Consider the following 18,891-nt stretch of genomic DNA (forward strand, 5'->3'; position numbering starts at 1 on the left):
GTGAAGAGTCACAGCTGAACCCAAGGTTTTGGATTGAGCAATTGAAATTCAAGATGAACTTGCCTGTCAACTGAAATAAGGAAGATTGCAGATAGGGAAAATTTTGAGGCATTCAGTTTTAAATAGGTTAAATCTCAGATATCTGTTAGATAACTGAAGAGGAGATATCAAGTAAACAATTGGATCTGAGAGTTAAGTCTGAGAGAGAGATTGGAATGGAGGCTGGGGGTTAGTAATTGGCGGTTATTTAAAGCTATGAGACTGGATAAAATTGCCAAAGAAGTGAGTATGATAGTGGAGAGAAGTTGAAGGCCTGAACCCCAGGGCATTCTTAACAGAAGAAGATCAAGAAGTTGAGGAATCAATGAATGAGGTGAGAAGGAGCTACCACTAAGGTAGGAACAAAACAATAAATATAGTGTGTAGTGTTTGGAAGCCCAGAGTGTTTTTCTCTTCTTGGCCCTTTCCTTTTCCATATGCATTTGAAAGCACATTTTCAAGTCTTTCCAAATCCTATTAGATTTTTTAAAGTTTTTGTTTAAATTAGTTAAAATGCAGTGTAATATTAGTTTCAGGTGTACAAGATAGTGATTCAAAGCCCTATTAGATTTTGATCAATGTGCATTAAATTTATTCTTCAATTTAAAGAAATTTTTTACAAATTTAATCTAATCTAGGAGCATGGTATATGAGTCTTCTCTTATAAATTTTATGTTTAGTCTTCCAATCCATGGGTGTGGTATATCTCTACGTTCATTTATATGTTCTCTTAATGTTCTTCAGTAAACTCATAATCACCCCCACAGAGGGCTTCTATTTCTTTTTCAAAGACTTAATCCTTTCATGCTTGATATTTTTCTGCTATTGGAAATGGGACCTTTTTGCCAGTTTTTAAATACTGCAACATACTTACTATGTGAATCAGGGTAATTTGCCTGCCTACCTTCCAATTAGCCAGTTCTCTCTTCAGCTGTGTCTAATCTGTGGTTAAATCCATTAGATTTTTAGTTCAGTTCTTCCTCTTTTCATTTCTAGAATTCTGCTTGGTCCTTTTAAAAATCTTTTAAAATATTCTTTTAAAAAAATTTTCAGGGATGCCTGGGTGGCTCAGTGGTTTAGCACCTGCCTTCATCCCAGGGTATGATCCCGGAGTGCCGGGATTGAGTCCCACATCAGGCTCCCTGCATGGAGCCTGCTTCTCCCTCTGCCTCTGCCTCTTGCCTCTCTCTCTCTGTGCCCTTCTCTCTCTCTCTCTCTCTCTCTCTCTCTCTCTCATAAATAAATAAATAAAATCTTTAAAAAAATAAAAATAAAAACCTCTTCATAGGTCCATGTTTCTTGCAGATATTTTCAAGCATAACTTTACTAGTAACATTAAGCAAACTAGTATAGAATTCTTACTAGTACAAATAATAAGGAAACTAGAGAGTACTCTTACCAGCAAGCTATCAAGAATATATGCACTTAAGACTATGAATTTCCCTTAATTGAAATCCACAAAATTATAAAATTGAAAAAAAAATAAAATTGAGATATAATTCACATACTACAAAATTTACCTTTTTAAGGTATAAAGTTCAGTGGTTTTAGTATATTCACAGTTACACAACCATCACTATCTCATTCTAGAACAGTTTCATCACCACAAAAAGACATCCCCCACTCATTAGCATCCTCTCCCCGTTTTCCCGTCCTTCAAGCTCCTGCCAACCCCTAATTGACTGTTTCCATGAATTTGCCTATTCTGGATATTTCATATAAACAGAATCATATGTGATTTTGCGTCTAATTTCTTTCACTTAGCATAATGCTTTGGGAGTTCAACCATGTTTTAACACCTATGAGTTCTTATTCCTTTTTATGTCTGAATAATACTGCATTGTATGGATATACCACATTTTGTTTATCTGTTCAGTTGAGGGACATTTGGGTTGTTTGCACTTTTTGGCTACTATGAATAATGCTGCTATGAATATTTGTGTGAACATATGTTTTCCATTCTCTTGGATATATATCTAGGAGTAGAATTTCTGGGTCATATGGTAACTCTTATGTTTAACTTTTTGAGGAGTTGCCAAGCTATTTTTTGAAGTAGCTTGACCATTTTACCACAAGTATTGGTATGTGGTATTTTCATCATCCTTTGGCTCAAAAAAATATTCTAATTCCTATCATGAAGAAGAGTAGAAGTATATTTCTTAACTTCCAAGTATTTGCACTATAATAATTCTAACATCTAAAGTTTTTTTTTAAGATTTTATTTATTTATTCATGAGAGATAAAGAGAGAGAGAGGCAGAGACACAGGCAGAGAGAGAAGCAGGCTCCGTGCAGGGAGCCCGACGTAGGACTTGATCCCCGGACTCCAGGATCATGCTCTGGGCCAAAGGCTAAACTAAACTAAACTAAATCGCTGAGCCACTCAGGGATCCCCCTAACATCTAAAGTTTTTATGTGTCTGTTTTTGTTATCTATGGCCCTGCTGACTTGTACTTATGATGTTATGTTTCCTTGTGTACCTGATTATATTTGACTATGTGCTGGTCATGACCCTTGAAAATTTATTTGTATGATTAATACAAGAATTTGTTTTTGCTTCTGCCAAGTGCCTGGTGCTATTTCACCACCATACTGGTTAGATCATGGCTTGAAGTTTTCTAGAATACCCAGGTTAATCTCAAACTTAAATTCCTTATAAAGCCTAGTTCATTTCTAATTCACTCTCCTTGTGTAGCCATTGGGTTCCACTTTGTTGAAAGGAGCCTGTCTCGTTAGACTTTCCACTTTGTGAGGTGATTTCTCTTCCTAAATCACCAAAATTAAAATTGGAATTTGTTAAACCCAATGAATGCCCTTAGGGAAAAGTGGCATCTGTAATCATTTACTTATCAGGTCTTTGTCTTTTTGAGTACCTGTTTTACACAAGACTCCGTTCTGGGCCGTGTGGATTTGTGGTGAGCAAAACCAGGTATTCCTGTGCTCACAGAGAACTGCATTCTAGAGTTCTGGAGAGATTTGATAGATTAATCAAACTGTTTTTTTTTTTAAAATGTAAAAGTCTAATGGTTCTGGGAAAGGAAATGTAGGATTTGACCTGATGAGGGGTTCAGGAAAATCTTACGTAAGGAAGTCACTTGAGTTGAAATACGAATTCTAGGATTATTGAAGTAAATGCCACTAATGACTTCGGGGGCAAGTCAACTTCTTTATGAAATAACATAGAGCATGAAATAAGGATAAAATCTCAAGACATTTTCTGTTGGCTTTCTTCATACATCGGGGAGACCCACAAATGGTTTCAGTCAGATACAGTATCTCCTTTTTTTTACTGGCTCTTAAATTTCTTAGTTGTACATTGCTAAGAGTTGAGAAGAAACAAAACTCCAGAGCTATAGCACCTTCCTCTCCTCCCCCCCGTTGCCAAAAGGTGCCACATCAGATATCTTGAAATTCACTCAGAGAAATCCCACAAATAACTAAGGCAGCAAAAGCTATCCCTTTGAGAAACTACCTTACATGCACATAGTAACTTCAGATTTTAACTAGGTTTTACATAGCTCATATATTTTAATTCAACCATTTTTTAATTAGTATAATTAACAAGCACTTATTTGAGTTTCTATTTAGCCAACTCCATTAAGTGAATAGAACAAACTTGGCTTAAATTAAGAGCGGGTATATTCTGATTGACTTCGTAATTATCTCAGATTAAAAATACTTCATTAAATGCTATTAAGTATTTTATTTGAAACTTGAGGATCTTATTATAAGGCAGTTATGAAAATATTTTACAGTTTACCTCTTGTCAAATTACTTATGTGTTCATCCTTTAGATATTTATTAAGCACTCATTATGAGTAGGCAATTTGCTAGACATTAGGGACACAGTGGTGAACAAGATGAGGGCAGTCCTGTCTTCAGAGCCGCAGTTTCATGGAGGTACAGGTAGAGACATGGGAAGAGTGTGATGTGTAAGTCCTAGGAGTTTAGGAAGCAGGGGATGGTATGGGAGGGCCTGGTAAAGGGGACAACCAGGTCTGATTTGCGGGGGGAATCAGGGAATGCTTCTTGGAGAGAATGAAGCCCAATGTGAATCCTAAAGGATAAGCAGGAGTTTGTCAAGCAAAGGGAGTTGAGGTAGAGAAATTTTGAGGCTGAGGGAAGAGCAAGTACAAAAGCTGGAAGCAGGCAGGATCTAGGTGAGACAGGATCAGATAAAGCTGGTGGGTCAGAGATTTGAGTGTCTTGGTTTCCCTTCATGTGGAGACACTGCAGGTGATGGTTCAGTAGTATTACCCGACTGAGTAGCAGAAAAGGACTGAATGACAAATAAATGGACCATACTGGACACAAAATGTCCTAGAAACTTGGGGGTTTCCAAAATCCATTCACAAACTAATAAAAAATAGACTTTATAGGGGGTTTTTTTGGAGACCTTGGTGACTCATCTTCCCCACAAATGGGATGGTCATGACAGTGGTTTGCTCTAGATGTGCAAGGAGTGGCTTCTTTGTGCACCTTCCTTCTGAAGAAAAGGTGAACCCTGAGAGCAGCCTGGTGAGTCAGTTACATGCTCGTATACTGGGGACTGTTTCTCTAGGTCTCACTGTATTTTTAATAGAGTGGATTCTGAGATGTGATAAAAGGATTTAGATATGTGGAATTGAGAGATTTTTATTTCTTGCAGCACAAGTAATTTGAGGAGGCCAAGCGTATTATTGTTATGCCAGAATATATGTGCCACCTTTTATCAGCAGGCAGGCTTAGAACAGAGTAAATTGGCTCAGAAGAAACTAGGTTTTCAAGATGATTTTGTTTGGTAATTTCAAATCCTGTTTTCTCACTGATGGTGCAGAAAGTTCTCAAAGATATGGTAATTATTGCAGAATTATGGCTTCAGGCATCCGCAGCCATTCAAACAGTAAAATTCCATTATAAAATATCATGATCTGTGTGTTCAGTTATGCCGCAGTTGAAAACTTGTCCCCTATACGCTGTACTGCACCATTCTTATGACACAGAACACCAGGAGCAAAATGCAGAAAGTAGACATTCTAGGACTTGCTGATTGATTAAAAATAGGGCATTAGAGTTGGCAACACACCAAGGATGAGCTCCAGAATTCTAATCTGTTATTATTATTAATAGTAATGTAATCACCACACTAACAATGGTTGACATTCATTGAATGCTTACAATGTTCTAAGCACTTTTTAGTTTTCTCAATAGTCCTACCAGGAAGATTCTAGTATTGTCATGTTGCATAAGAGAAAACAGAGGCTAACAAAAGCTAAGGAACTTGCCCAGGGTCACACAGGTAGCAGTAAGCATCCAAGCCACACCATGGGCCCTGGTGTGTCTTGATGTCAAATTTGTGTTTGTCACCACATGGCCACACTGCCTCTCCATCCAAAGCGAGGGTAGCCAGGTGGGCGGTGTCACCGCTGGTTGGGACAAGAAAGTGGGAAGATGGCAGGTTCAGCTGCTCAGTTTCAAGGGCAGCTAGAGCCCCTGCCTTCCACACTTGCCCTCCGCATTCACATCCTGCTCTCCAGCTGGTCACCCCACTCCTGCAAGACTGCTTGGCCGAAGCTGCCACCCCAGACCCTCTGGAGCCCCTTTGGTTGACTTGCCTGTTTCTGAAGAGCTATCTGCCTCCACCCACACCCCCCAGCTGGTCATTGCCTTCTTTTCACATCTGGAGGCTGGGGTGGCACTAAAACATGTTAAGAGCCAGTTTGGAGATGAAGAGACTGTCCCAATTTCTCTTTTCCTTACCTGATTAAACCTGGGAATTGTCATGTAGCCACACCACTGTTTTAAGTGGGGACTGTTCCCTGGTTCGCCCCAGCAGCAGAGAACTTCCACTCACTACCATGGGTCTCTGCTTCTGGAGTGTATAATATGTGCCTGGAAACCACGCAGAACAACCCAGAAAACAGCCAACAAGAACTAAACAAAAGAACCTGTTTTGAATTTGCTACATATAACAGTAATATGTTCATACTTCTTTTTTTTTAAATGTTGGGGCAGGGCGCGTAGTAGTGTATCTTAGTGATTAGTTTCATCACCCCTGGCACTAATGACGGGGTATTTGCTTTTCTTCCACATCGTGGTGCAAGGGTCCCACCACCCCCAGAGGAGCTGGCTTTGGTTAACCCTAAACAGGTCCTGTTCCACTTGTGTCCCCCACGCCCATTTCTCCAAAAATCAACATCAACAACAACAAAAACCAGAGAAAGGACTGAACCAGAAAGAGTAACACACTAGATGAAGCCAAATGTGAGAATAAATACACAGCTTGAAAAGCACAAACTCTGCGGATTAAGGGAGGAAAACCTTGTCGGTGCACATAGCCCGGGGGCGCAGCCAGCTGGGGGCTGCGGGAGCAAGAGCAGGGCCCCGGCCGCGGGGCAAGGCGCCCCAGGCCCCGCGTAGACAGTGGCAGGCCGGCTGAGAGCTTCTGGAGTCAGGTGGATGGCACAGAACTGAGGCGCCGATGAGAGTGAGGCCGCAGGAGTAGGGTGGGGAGGGCTGCAGGAAGGGGGGCCTGGCTGCCCGCTGGCGGGGTGTGGGGGGGCGCCCCGCGGGGCTGCAGGCGGCCACCAGCGGCCACACTGTCCGCCCTGGGAGCCGCGACACAGGGCACGGTCCCGAATGAGGGGCGGTCAGGAAACCTGAAGCCCAAACCTCCTCCATCATGAGGCAGGGGCCCCTTACAGAAGATGCTCGAGCTCACCTGAGCCCATCAAATCCCCGTGGGCGCCCCCCAAGAAACAGGAGCCTGCGGAGGCCAGGGGAGCCTGCGGGGAGGACGGGCTTTCCTGAGCTCGGCCGCCCCAGGTCCAGCCTGGCTTCTCGGTCGTCACTGTCCTTCCGAAGGGGGGGGGCGCTATGAGCGTCCCTAACCGGGACGCTAAGGGCGGGCGGCTTCGGAGGCTCTCGCTCCTGCCGCGGGGGCCCGTGGGTCTCCCCTTGGAAAGGGTCTGGGACGCTCCACACCCAGGTTCCCTGGGCTTCCTCGTCCCTCTGACGTCTCCGCTGCTCGTCTGTTCAAGTCCCCTTGGCCTCGCGTTTCCTGTCATTTGTGGAGCGCTTTGCAGTTGGCCAGCACTGGGACACGTGTGTGCCGCGGGGAGCGAGGCGGGGGGGGGGGGGGGGGGGGGGGCAGCAGGGCTGGGACCCCTCCCCCAGGCTTGCTTGCTTGCTTTTCTTTCTTTCCTTCTTTTCTTTTCTTTTCTTTTCTTTTCTTTTCTTTTCTTTTCTTTTCTTTTCTTTCTTTCTTTCTTTCTTTCTTCCTTCCTTCCTTCCTTCCTCCCTCCCTCCCTCCCTCCCTCCCTCTTTCTTTCTTTCTTTCTTTCTTTCTTTCTTTCTTCTTTCTTTCTTTCTTTCTTTCTTTCTTTCTTTCTTTCTTTCGTCTTTCTTTTCTTTCTTCCAAAGATTTTATTTGTGAGAGAGAGAGAAAAAGAGAGAGAGGGTGCGCACCAGCACGGGGAGGGGCAGAGGGAGAAGCAGCCCCCCTGCTGAGCAGGGCACCCAATTTGAGACTTGATCCCCAGACTCTGGGATCATGACCTGAGCCAAAGGCAGATGCTCAAACGACTGAGCCCCTCCCCCAGGTTTCTGATGCCAGATGCATCCTCTCCTGCTAGCTACACGGCCTGCCTTCGGCCTCTTTCCTAAAACACAGGGAAGCTTCAGAATTCTAACCGGCTGCCCAAAACCCAGTGTGGAGTCTCTGCTCCTAAAATCATCTTCTATATTCTTAAATTTTTTTTAATTTTTATTTATTTATGATAGTCACACAGAGAGAGAGAGAGAGAGAGAGAGAGAGAGAGAGGCAGAGGCACAGGCAGAGGGAGAAGCAGGCTCCATGCACCGGGAGCCCAATGTGGGATTCGATCCCTGGTCTCCAGGATCACGCCCTGGGCCAAAGGCAGGCGCCAAACCACTGCGCCACCCAGGGATCCCTTTTTTAAATTTTTTTTAATTTTTATTTATTTATGATAGTCACAGAGAGAGAGAGAGAGAGGCAGAGACTATATTCTTAATATTGTAGGTTGGCTTCACTTAAGTCATTTAAGCGTATTTAAGGTATTTCACTGGCTCTAATATATGGAAATCAGGGTTTTCATGTGACTCATTCATCTCCACTTCTTCCCCTAAAAAGCCAAATTTAGGGCAGTCCAGGTGGCACAGCGGTTTGATCCTGGAGTCCCGGGATCGAGTCCCACATCCAGCTTCCTGCATGGATCCTGCTTCTCCCTCTGCCTGTGTCTCTGCCTCTGTGTGTGTGTGTGTCTCTCATGAATAAATAAATAAAATCTTAAAAAAAATAAAAATAAAAAGCCAAGTTTATTGGAAACAATATTACACAATGACCAGAACACCTCACATTTCTGAGACGAGCTGAAGGGGGAGAGGGTGGCTATCACTCTGATTTTGTCTAGACGCCTAAATGACAGTCGTTAAGAGGGTGAATTTCAATGACTAATCTGCTGAGGTCCACAGCGGTCCCCTTCTGCTGTCTGACACTAGAACATGAGCCCGACCCACCAGCCCTCAGCCCATCGCCTTCACCACATAGAAATCTTAAGTAAATGGAGTGAATAAGTAAATATTAGTGAGCAATTGATTCGTTAATTAAAATTCCTAATGTTGAAGATTTTTAAAATAATCTGGGGGACAGGGATGGGAGTGACCGTGTGCCTTTCTGTGCGCTCGCTCTTCTGTCCCCAGCATCCACTCTGCTCAGGACTGAGCATTGGTCCTCCCCCCACCCACCCGGCAGTTCTGCTCCCTCAGGGTGGGGGCGAATTCCAGGGGGAATTTCAGTGTCACCGGCTGTCATCAAAGCCCTGTGATGAAGGTCAAGCTGTTCAGCAGCAGGGCTTTGGTTTTGCTGAGGAAGTGGCCCGTCTAAGTGGAATCACCCACCAAGAAGGGGAAGCCGAAGCCACTACCACGTCCCAGGGCAGCCAGAACGAAGTTCCATGAACTTGGTGGCTTAAAATAACAGAAATGTATACTCTCGGGTTTCCAGAAGCCAGAAGTCTGAGTTCAAGGTATCAGCAGGGCTGGTTCCTTCTGAGGCTGTTCCTCCCAGGCCTCTCTCCCAGCTTCGAGGGGTCGCAGGCAGTCCTTGGCATTCCTTAGCTTATAGACGCCTCCATCCAGTCCTCCGCCTCCACCTCCCTGTGTCTCTTCTCATGTCTTCCCTCTGGCATGTTTGTCAGTGGCCCAATTTCCCCTTTGTACGAGGACACCACCATACTGACCTCATTTTCACACACTCTTCACTACAAAGGCCCTGATTCCAAATAAGGTCACATTCTGAGGTCCTAGGGGGCGAAGACTCCAACGTATATGTTTAGGGGATATAATTCAGCCCATAACAACTGCTCATCTACCCACATGTGAACAAACATGATAAAAGCAGCCCCTTCCCCAGGCACCCACCTGGCTCAATCCAGTCCCATCCCAGGAGAATGTCGCAGCGGACCCTGAAGCCAGCCCCCTCGTATATCCGTGTAACCATTCGGCGGCTACGCAGCATGGGAAACGCAGCTCCGGGGATCAGACAATGCTGATCTGAGTCCAGGCTCTGCTCCTTCTGGGCTCTAGCCCTAGGCCTGCTGCTCAGCCTCCCGAGCCTCTGTTCCTTCTTCTGTATCATGATAGCACTCACCTCACTCAGTTACTATAAATGGAGATATGTCTACAAGCTCCTTGCACATAATAGATGCTCAGTAAATATTAGCCCATCTCCACATTTCCCATAGGGGTTTCAGTTGACCTGACATTGTTAAAGAGGCAATTCTGCAGCACATATGTGCTCCTTGAGCTGAATCTGTGGTTCAGTTAATTGACAAAAAGAAGTATTTTTCAATGCCTGGCTTTTCAGAATTCACCAAGGGGCACCAGGCCGACGGTGGGCTGTCTTCTTTGAAAAGGATGCAGGTGGAACACCACGCCTGGCATTGACGGACTGTCACAGCACCTCTCCGGCTCCCATGTCACGTGGGCCTTTGTGTCTGCCATACAGAAATCAATTGCCCTGTTCCTAGGAGCCCACATCCCGAGGAGCAGCATTCAGAAGAGAACAGGGGCACTGGAGCATGCCTCTTGCCTTTCGGGGCCTCCGGCTGCCATCTGCTCCTCCATCCCTGCCTCAGGTGGGAGAGACCGTAGCCTGCTGCAGAATGACACTCGTGGGAGGGCCGCCGCTCGCCGGGGTCACCACCGCCACGATCGTACAGGTTCAGAAATGCTCACTTTTATCGGGTTTTGCAGAGGTGCTCAACCCTGAGGAGGCTGCTTTGTAATAACACAAATCAAAAGATACTGTTTTATAAGCCAGATCTTCGGCACCAGACTGCAAGTGTTTATTCATTTGTACATTCGCTCACTCAGCCAACAAACATCCACGGAGGGCTGGGCACTCTCCCACGTTAGCTCGTTTGAGCCTTAAAATAATCCCAACGGTCTCCTCATCCTCCCTCTTACAGACAGAGAAATTGAAATTGAGGTTTGGGGAAATGAAGTGACTTTCCCAGATGCCTGCTTACGTGGTAGGCACAGGAAAATAAGACACTAATGTCCTGGTGGTTATAAACCCAGAAAGGGGAAATCGTGTGCGGCCAGAGTGCCTGCATGAGTACCCCTCGGTAGCCCAGCAACTCCCATCTCCTCTTCAGGCCTCCTCTAGCTAACCAGAGATGCACCCCGCCCCAGAAAGCTCTCCCTTCTCAAAACTTTTACAGCCAGTGTATCAACCAGCGCTCACTAAGTTATGCCATGGTAACAAGCAAGCCCGGTTCCCAGCAGCTTACAGCCACCACTGGTTATTTCTCACTCGGGTTAGACATCAGCTGCCTGTCTGCCGAGCCTGATGCAAGCCATCCTCTTCCTGAGATCCAGGCTGAAGGAGCGGGACATGCTCTTGTGGCGCAGGGAGAGGACAATGGTGGAAACACGATGATTTTTGAAACTTCTGGAAGGGTTACTTCCCTTGTAAGCCACCTGGCCAAGCTTGCTGAGGCTGGGGCAGGGAAGTAGGAACTCTTTCAGGTTAAGGCAGCAAATAATTGGCAACAATCATACAATCTACTATGGCAGGTTATCTACATTTACGGATTTTGTTCTCTAGCTTGCAATGTAGAAATGATATCAGTTCCCTTTTAATAAGGCATTTGTGAAGATTAAATGAAACCCACTATGTCTGGCAGCACAGTAAATTGTCATTTTCCTTACCTTCCAGCCTCACACAGTGCCCGGCATAGAGATACTGGCGGTACTTTATTCATCGATGAATAGTTACTGATCACCCACGGTGTGCCAGGAGCTTTTATTCTAGGATAGCTTTTAGGATCTAGTGGAGAACAAGACAAGCAAAATTCCTGTTCTCGTGGACCTTATGTTCCAGTTAGTGAGGCATAGGCAATAAGCAGCTAAATAAAATTTCAGAGAGTGGTCAAGCGCTGGAAAGAAAAAAAAACAGGGCAGCCCGGGACGGGGCCTCAGCAGTTTAGCGCCACCTTCAGCTCAGGGGTGATCCTGGAGTGTCAGAATCAAGTCCCACGTGAGTCTCCCTGCATGGAGTGTGCTTCTCCCTCTGCCTGTGTCTCTGCCTCTCTCTGTCTCTGTGTCTCTCATGAATAAATAAATAAAATATTTAAAAAAAAAGAAATCAGAATAAATAAAAACAGGATACAGAGTGATTGAGATTCATCAGGAAAGGCCCCTCTAAAAAAGATAACCTGAGTAGGGATCTATGTGATAAGGAGCCAGTGGTGAAACGATGAAAGGAATCCTGGACAGAACGAGGATAGCATGTTCAAAGGCCCTGGGGCAGGGACGAGTTGGACTGATTAAGGAGCAGAAAGGCCAGTCTGGCCAGGGTGTCCTGAGCACAGTGTGTACCCGCACGGAAAGAAGAGAGAGAAGAGGCAGCGGCTCCAGAGCCTGGCACAGGACCTGGGGCACAGGAGGGGTCAGGAAACATCCAGAATGAAAGAGTAACCATCAGGATGGAACAAGAGCCACACTAGAGATAGAGCTCCCTCTCTCCTGGAGGGGCCCAGAAGCTCTGCCCATTCCTTCTCTCTTAATCCTCCCTTTTCCTTCCTCACTGGCCCCTGGAAACTTCTCAAAGCATAGCATCCCTCCGTGACATGTTACAACTTCCAAAATCACTGCTGATTTTATACCACATTTCACGGCAGCTGCTTTCTGATGACCTAGTGACATACTTCATTCTTATAAAGATCGCAGCGTGGGGTGGGCCACAGCTAATCCACCCACCACACACAGATCACTGTTCCCCTTGACCTCCAAACTGTGGCAGCCTCTGACCTGGGCCTGGGTTCCAGGGTGACTTTCACTTTGGGGACCTGGATCTCACTGCCCACAAACTGGGGTCACGTAGCACGCACATCTAACGCCACCGGCATGCTTCACCCACCCCCACTTGCAGAAGAGAGCGAGAGAGTCCAGTAAATATCCGGTGAACTCCAGGCTCCGCCGAGCAGGAATGGGAGACAGACTCGGCGGTTCCTTCGGGTCCTGGTGCTTCTCGTGGCTCGAGCGCCTTTCCTGCCGCTGGTCTGTGAGACCCCAGTGTTCAAGATCTGGGAGGCCCGAAGACACCTGGCCGCTGGGGAGAAACAGCACTTGATGCCGGCGTGGAGGACGCGGGGCCGGACACCTGCTACAAGCCAGGACGTGAGTCTCAGTGAGGCCTCCCCGGGGGTCCCGGTGGGGAGCAGGTTGGGCATAGAGCACAGCCCCTCCTGCCCGAGGTCTCCAGGCACAGTGGGTATTGGGAGCAGGCTGCGGGAGACGAGGGAGAGGCAGGCCCGCACCCCAAGTCCAGATTCCCGATGATTCAGAGAAGGCTGGGAGGGGGTCAGGCCCAGGAGGGAGACGTCAGGAAAGCTGGAAGCCCCTGGGGGTGAAAGTGAGCCCCCTAGACTTCTGAGCGATGGCCGTGTGGTGCTGTGTCCAAGCCATAAGCTCGACCAAGAATCCAGCGACAGGGAACCGGGGACAGCAGTAGGACTTCCCGAGTGCCCGGCACAGGCGGGGCCCACCTGTGAACCCGTGTCGGGGACGGGGCTGCACACAGTGGACCGAACATCAACTTGAGGGTAATTCTCTGAGTCGTGGACCCACCCGGTCAGGCCTCTGAATAGAGTCCTGGGCAAGAAGCCCGATCCAGAGAGACAAAGGCACAGAAATGAACTCATTTACCTTCATATTCTTTTTTTTTTTTAAGATTTTATTTATTTATTCCTGAGAGACACACAGAGAGAAACAGAGACACAGGCAGAGGGAGAAGCAGGCTCTCTGCAGGGAGACCCATGGGGGACTCGATCCCAGCACCCCGGGATCCACCTCGAGCCAAAGTCAGACACTCAAACTCTGAGCCCCCCAGGCGCCCCTACTTTCATATTCTTAAGGCTGATGCAGCTTGTATCCTGAGCTGGACTCTGGATCTCCTTTTGCCCTCATACCGTGGATGCTCCTGGCTGCTCCTTTGCCGACGCCCCAGCACCCTCCCAAGACTCCCCACATTCCACACCAATGCCAGGTTCTAGCTCATTCCTTCTTCCTCCCTCTTGGGGGCTGGATGGAGAAAGGCTCTCCTGGGGACACTGAAGATGGGACTCTGGGGAGTGAGGCCCTCCCAGTACCAGGCTGAGCAGGGTAAGTTACCAGGACGGAAAATCCAGAGGAGGACAGCGGGGTGGGCCTTGAATAGGGCAGCAGCCAGAGAGGGAGAAGGGGAGCCCGGGCCTTCAGGCAGGGGTTCCAAGCCGGCACGCCAAGCTCCGGGAGCTAAGTGTTGCCTTCCCCCCACGCTGTGGTGAGGAAATTAGGCTCAGAGAGGTTAAGGGACTCCCCAAGGGCAGAAGGCCAGTGCGGGTTAGAGGCAGGTGGGTCAGCTTGAAGCCAAGGGGGCGTGCTTGCAACGACATCACACTACACATCCTTTCAGAGCAGGGCTGCGAAGAGAAAGCATCTTGCAGGGGTGGGTCAGGGAGAGCTACGAGAAAGGTAAGAAGACACCTGCTGGGAAGGTGGAGGAAGCTCTGCACCGGAAGGGGATCGTGTAGACGGAGAGAAGAACCACAGTCACAAGCACAAACCTCTAGGACAGACATTTGGAAACTGTGAGAGGTGGTCAGAATCTTTCTTGATACTTTTCTCGAAAGCTCTGATATCCAACCTATGGCATAGCTTGGGGACAGGACTAGGGACAGCAAAACGGAGCCAATTAAATGGGCAGCCCACCACAGATGTTTTCCCAGAAACTTCTCACTCGCCCTGCGGGGGCCGCAGAGGGCCCGGGGAATGGTGTAAAATCCACAGTGCTCATGTTGCACTGTAGAGACCCGGCACTCTCCATCTGTAGCTGTGCTCTCAGGCTCTGGGGCCCACGTCTATTAAAATTCTGATGCTTCTGTGGCTGTGGGATTGGATAATGATAGAAACTTCAGCAGAGGAAGAGAAAATCTAATGGCAGACAGTTGGCACAGCAGAAGCCAACTGCAGGGAGCACGGTCCCAGCCCCCGGGGCTGCTCAGCGCCTCCTACCCTGATGGGGAGAGAATGGCTCCCACGATTTGGGGCTGGTGGTCAAGGTAGATTCTTGGATGGTGCGAAAGACAGAAAAGATTTTAAGATCAGTAACAACGACAATCATCACACATTTGCAATTTACATTTGCACTTTACATGTGTGGTTTGCATCTATCTGTACAGAACTTGACTGACAAAGTGCATCATATACAATTCCTTCCCTCCCACCAGTAACAACCTAGTGACGCAAGGTTGTGATAAGCATGGTAACCAAATATGTCTGGCTCCCCATCTCCCCAGCACAAAGCAAAACTGCACTTCCGACCCACCCCCGGAGGTTACATGTGGCCAAGTCACTTTAAACATGGTACAAGTTGGGACACCTGGGTGGCTCAGCAGTTGAGCGTCTGCCTTCAGCTCCGGGCGTGATCCTAGAGTGTTGGAATCGAGTCCCACATCGGGCTCCCTGCATGGAGCCTGCTTCTCCCTATGCCTGTGTCTCTGCCTCTCTCTCTCTCTCTGTGTGTGTCTCTCATGAATAAATAAATAAAATCTTAAAAAACAAACAAACATGCTACAAGTTCCGTGTTCCCTGCCATGGACTGGCCTGGGTCCCAGAGGAAGGAGATGTGGAGCATGAGCCTGTGTTGGTTGGCGTGTGCCAATGACAGCCGCGCAGCAGAGCCTAGCCGAACTGACTTATATAGAAATGATTCTTGTTTCCAAAATGAGCAAATGAAGACACACACCTACCTGAGGCTCCCTAGATATAAACTTGAAGTGAAACCTAGGTCTTCCTGTCCCTTCCCATCAGGCCGGGCAAGGATGGAATCCAGCCAGGTTTGCAGGTTACAGCTGATGACCTTGGGCAAGCTCTTCGAGTCCTGGTAAGCATGGTGTTGCTTGTCTGGAAAACTAAGATTGGGACGCCTGGATGGCTCAGTGGCTGAGAATCTGCCTTCTGCTCAGGTCATGACCCCGGGGTCCTGGGATCGAGTCCCCCATGGTACTCCCCACAGGGAGCCTGCTTCTCCCTCTGCCTGTGTCTCTGCCTCTCTCTCTGTATCTCTCATGAATAAATAACATTTAAAAAAATAATAATAAGAAGAAAACAGAAAACAGAGGTTATAACTACACACAAGGTGACTGGGAGAACTTAAGTTGGTGACATTGGAGAGCACAGGCGACCCTCGGTGCCCCAGCCCTGTGCGCCACCTGCTTTGCCAACGCTGTGTTTCACGGGGTCCAGGTAGTTCTGGGGAAGTTTGAAGATGATTCAGGCTTCCCTGGATGCCCTCCCTGAATTGCTCTGCCTTCTGCCCTCAGCTAAGTAGAGTTTTTATTCCCGTCTGGCCTCAGAATCTGGAAGGTGTCTCCTTTGTGTCCAATTAGAACATTTTTCATTTCAAAACGTATTGTTGTCCAGGGACAATGTCATGAAGCAGAGCTGAGCTGCTCCTGAGAATAGAAGCAGACGGTGAAAGGCTCTCCGAGCGCAGTGGCACCTCTGAGTGGCCCTTCTCGGCTCCGCGCCGACAGAACCAGCCCCAGGTGTCAGCAGGAGAGACCCTGTAATTAATTTTTAAATTTGCTATTATCATGCATTTAGGCAGTGGGCTGACGTTCTGCTTGGTTTTGACCTTTAAAAATGTTACAAGCAATATCAGCTTTTCTCCGAAGTGAAGGACACCGACCCAGAGGCTATAAAAACCACAACCCCATAAGCCAGCAACCCTCCTTTTAAAGTTTTCTCATTTCCCTTTATTTTACTTGTCATCTGTTTAAAGGAAACTCACAGACACACACACCCTTTTTTCTCTGGAAATAAAGTGTGTGTTTCCATCCCTTCATTTTTTATTCCCAAAGTAGCTGTCACACTTTTTTTTTAATTTTGGTAAAATATACGTAACATAAAAATGACCATTTTAGCCAATTTTTAAATGGATAGTTTAGTGGCATTAAGTAGATTCATAATGATGCAGGCTGGCTGGGTCCAAGGATCTGGAGAGGGGGTCCTGCAGGACGAGCCAAGAGGGTCTTCAGCTTTGCACGGGATAAAAATCAAATGTGTGCTGAGAGGAAGTGAGAGCAGAGTTTGCTGAGGACAGAGAGAGAGAGAGAGAGAGAGAGAGAGAGAGAGAGCAGATACAGAGTGTCTGCAAGACCCAGAAAAGAAAGCAGAGTGAGTCTCCTCTGTGCATGGGGCCTGAGGCTTTTACTGAGGACGATGGTCCAGTGCACAGCCCCTCAGGCACCCAGGAAGGAGGGTGAGCGGTGTTCCCCCTAAGTCACTGACGCCGGAGCCAGAGGTCCTGGTGAGTCGGTGGTCTTGGAAAACATGCATGACGACTCCACATGGTCACTGCTTGGATGTTATCTACTGTGCTGGAAGACTCCAAGGAAATCCTTAAATCCTTGACCTTTATGAGGAAGACAGACCTATTCTATAAGACGTGTGTGAGGCAGGGGGTGCAGGTCCCTCTAAAAGCAGAGGCCTTGAAAAATGCGGTCTTTCATGGGGTCCCTTCACGTTCCCTGTTTCAATATTGTTGTGTGACCATCACCACCGCCCACCTGCAGAGCTTTTCCATCTTCCCAAACTCAAGGTCGGTGCTCATTAGACACAAACTCCCACCTCCCTCCCTCAGGCCCTGGCCACCACCATTCTACTGTCTCTGTGAGGTCAGTTACTCCAGGGACATCCTATCAGTGACATCATGCAATATACGTTTTTCTCTTTCTCTCTCTCTCTCTTTTTTTTTTTTTTTTTTTTTTTTTTTGGATTTTATTTATTCTCAAGAGGCCCAGAGAGAGGGAGGCAGAGATACAGGCAGAGGGAGAAGCAGGCTCCCTGCAGGGACCCCGATGTGGGACTCAATCCCAGGACCCCGGCCGGGATCACACCCTGAGCCAAAGGCAGATGCTCAACCACTGAGCCACCCAGGCACCCCAATATTTCTCTTTTTTCTGATGGGCTTATTTCACGGAGCATAGAGTCCTCAAGTTTCATTCATGTTGTAGCTCATGGCAGAGTTTCCTTCTTTTTAAGGCTGAACAATATGCTATTGTATGGATAGTTCACACATTTTTAAACAGTAAAAGATCCTCAGTGTCTAGTAGGTATATGCCATTTTTCAGTTTAGGAAGTGTTTTCTCCGCACGTTATTTCATTTGCTCCTCCAGCAACATTTGGAAATAAGCACAGATACCCCGCATGGCACATGGGACTGTGCTAGGCCACGCTCCCAAGTGGAGGAGCAGGAGCCCCCAGAGCCCCAGCCTCCTCCTACCTCCGCCCCATGACACTCTGGTCTCAAATGCTAAAAGCAGAACTTACTCTTCTGTTCAAGCTGATGCTCGCTTTCCCATTTTATTTCACTCCCCGCCTACATGCATCCATCAGCTTCCAGCCGGGGTGCAGAGAAGATCAGGGTAACGATATAGTCTCATTTCAAAAAAAAGAAAAAAAAAAAACCACACTTAGAGGGGCACCTGGGTGGTTCAGGGATTGAACGTCTGCCTTCGGCCCAGAGTGTGACCCCAGGGTCCTGGATGAGTCCCACGTTGGGCTCCCTCCATGGAGCCTGCTTCTCCCTCTGCCTGTGTCTCTGCCTCTCTCTCCATCTCTGTGTCTCTCGTGAATAAATAAATAAAATATGTATTTAAAAAACACACTTTGAAACAGAGTAAGCTAAAAAACCCACCCCAATCCCATTCTTCCCAGGGCGAACCACCAAATCTGACTCCTTCTGGCCTTATGTTCTATAGGAGATCAGAATAACCGTGAGGGAAACGTGACAGAAGGAAATGCCTTATTGATGTATAAAACCCTCAGCTGAAACTGTGTCAAGGCTGGAGCAGAAGCGCCTCAAGCCTGGACCACAGAAAGCCAATGAAGTGACCATAGCCTTTGTTGGCCTGGCACCTTGGTGAGCCGGGCCCTCTGCCAAGGCCTCCTCATCCAGTGTCCCCACAGAAGGGCAATGTTTGCCCGATCTTAAAGGCAGGCACACAGGCAGGAAACTACATGGATGAGTATGGCTGTGAAGTTCCTATTTTCCCGCTTCAAACATATGGCCCCTCTACCATGCAGCCAGGGATGTGGGACAGAGAAAGAAAAATGAGACCATTCTAGAAGTCCAGCTTCTGGGTAGAGGTCAAGTGCAGCTAGAACCTGTGACAAAGGGGATCCCTGGGTGGCTCAGTGGTTGAGCATCTACCTTTGGCTCAGGGTGTGATCCCTGGGTCCTGGGATCGAGTCCCACGTTGGGCTCCCTGCACAGAGCCTGCTTCTCCCTCTGCCTGTGTCT

The sequence above is a fragment of the Nyctereutes procyonoides genome, unplaced genomic scaffold (genome assembly GCF_905146905.1).
Source record: "Nyctereutes procyonoides isolate TBG_1078 unplaced genomic scaffold, NYPRO_anot_genome, whole genome shotgun sequence".
Taxonomy (NCBI): domain Eukaryota; kingdom Metazoa; phylum Chordata; class Mammalia; order Carnivora; family Canidae; genus Nyctereutes; species Nyctereutes procyonoides.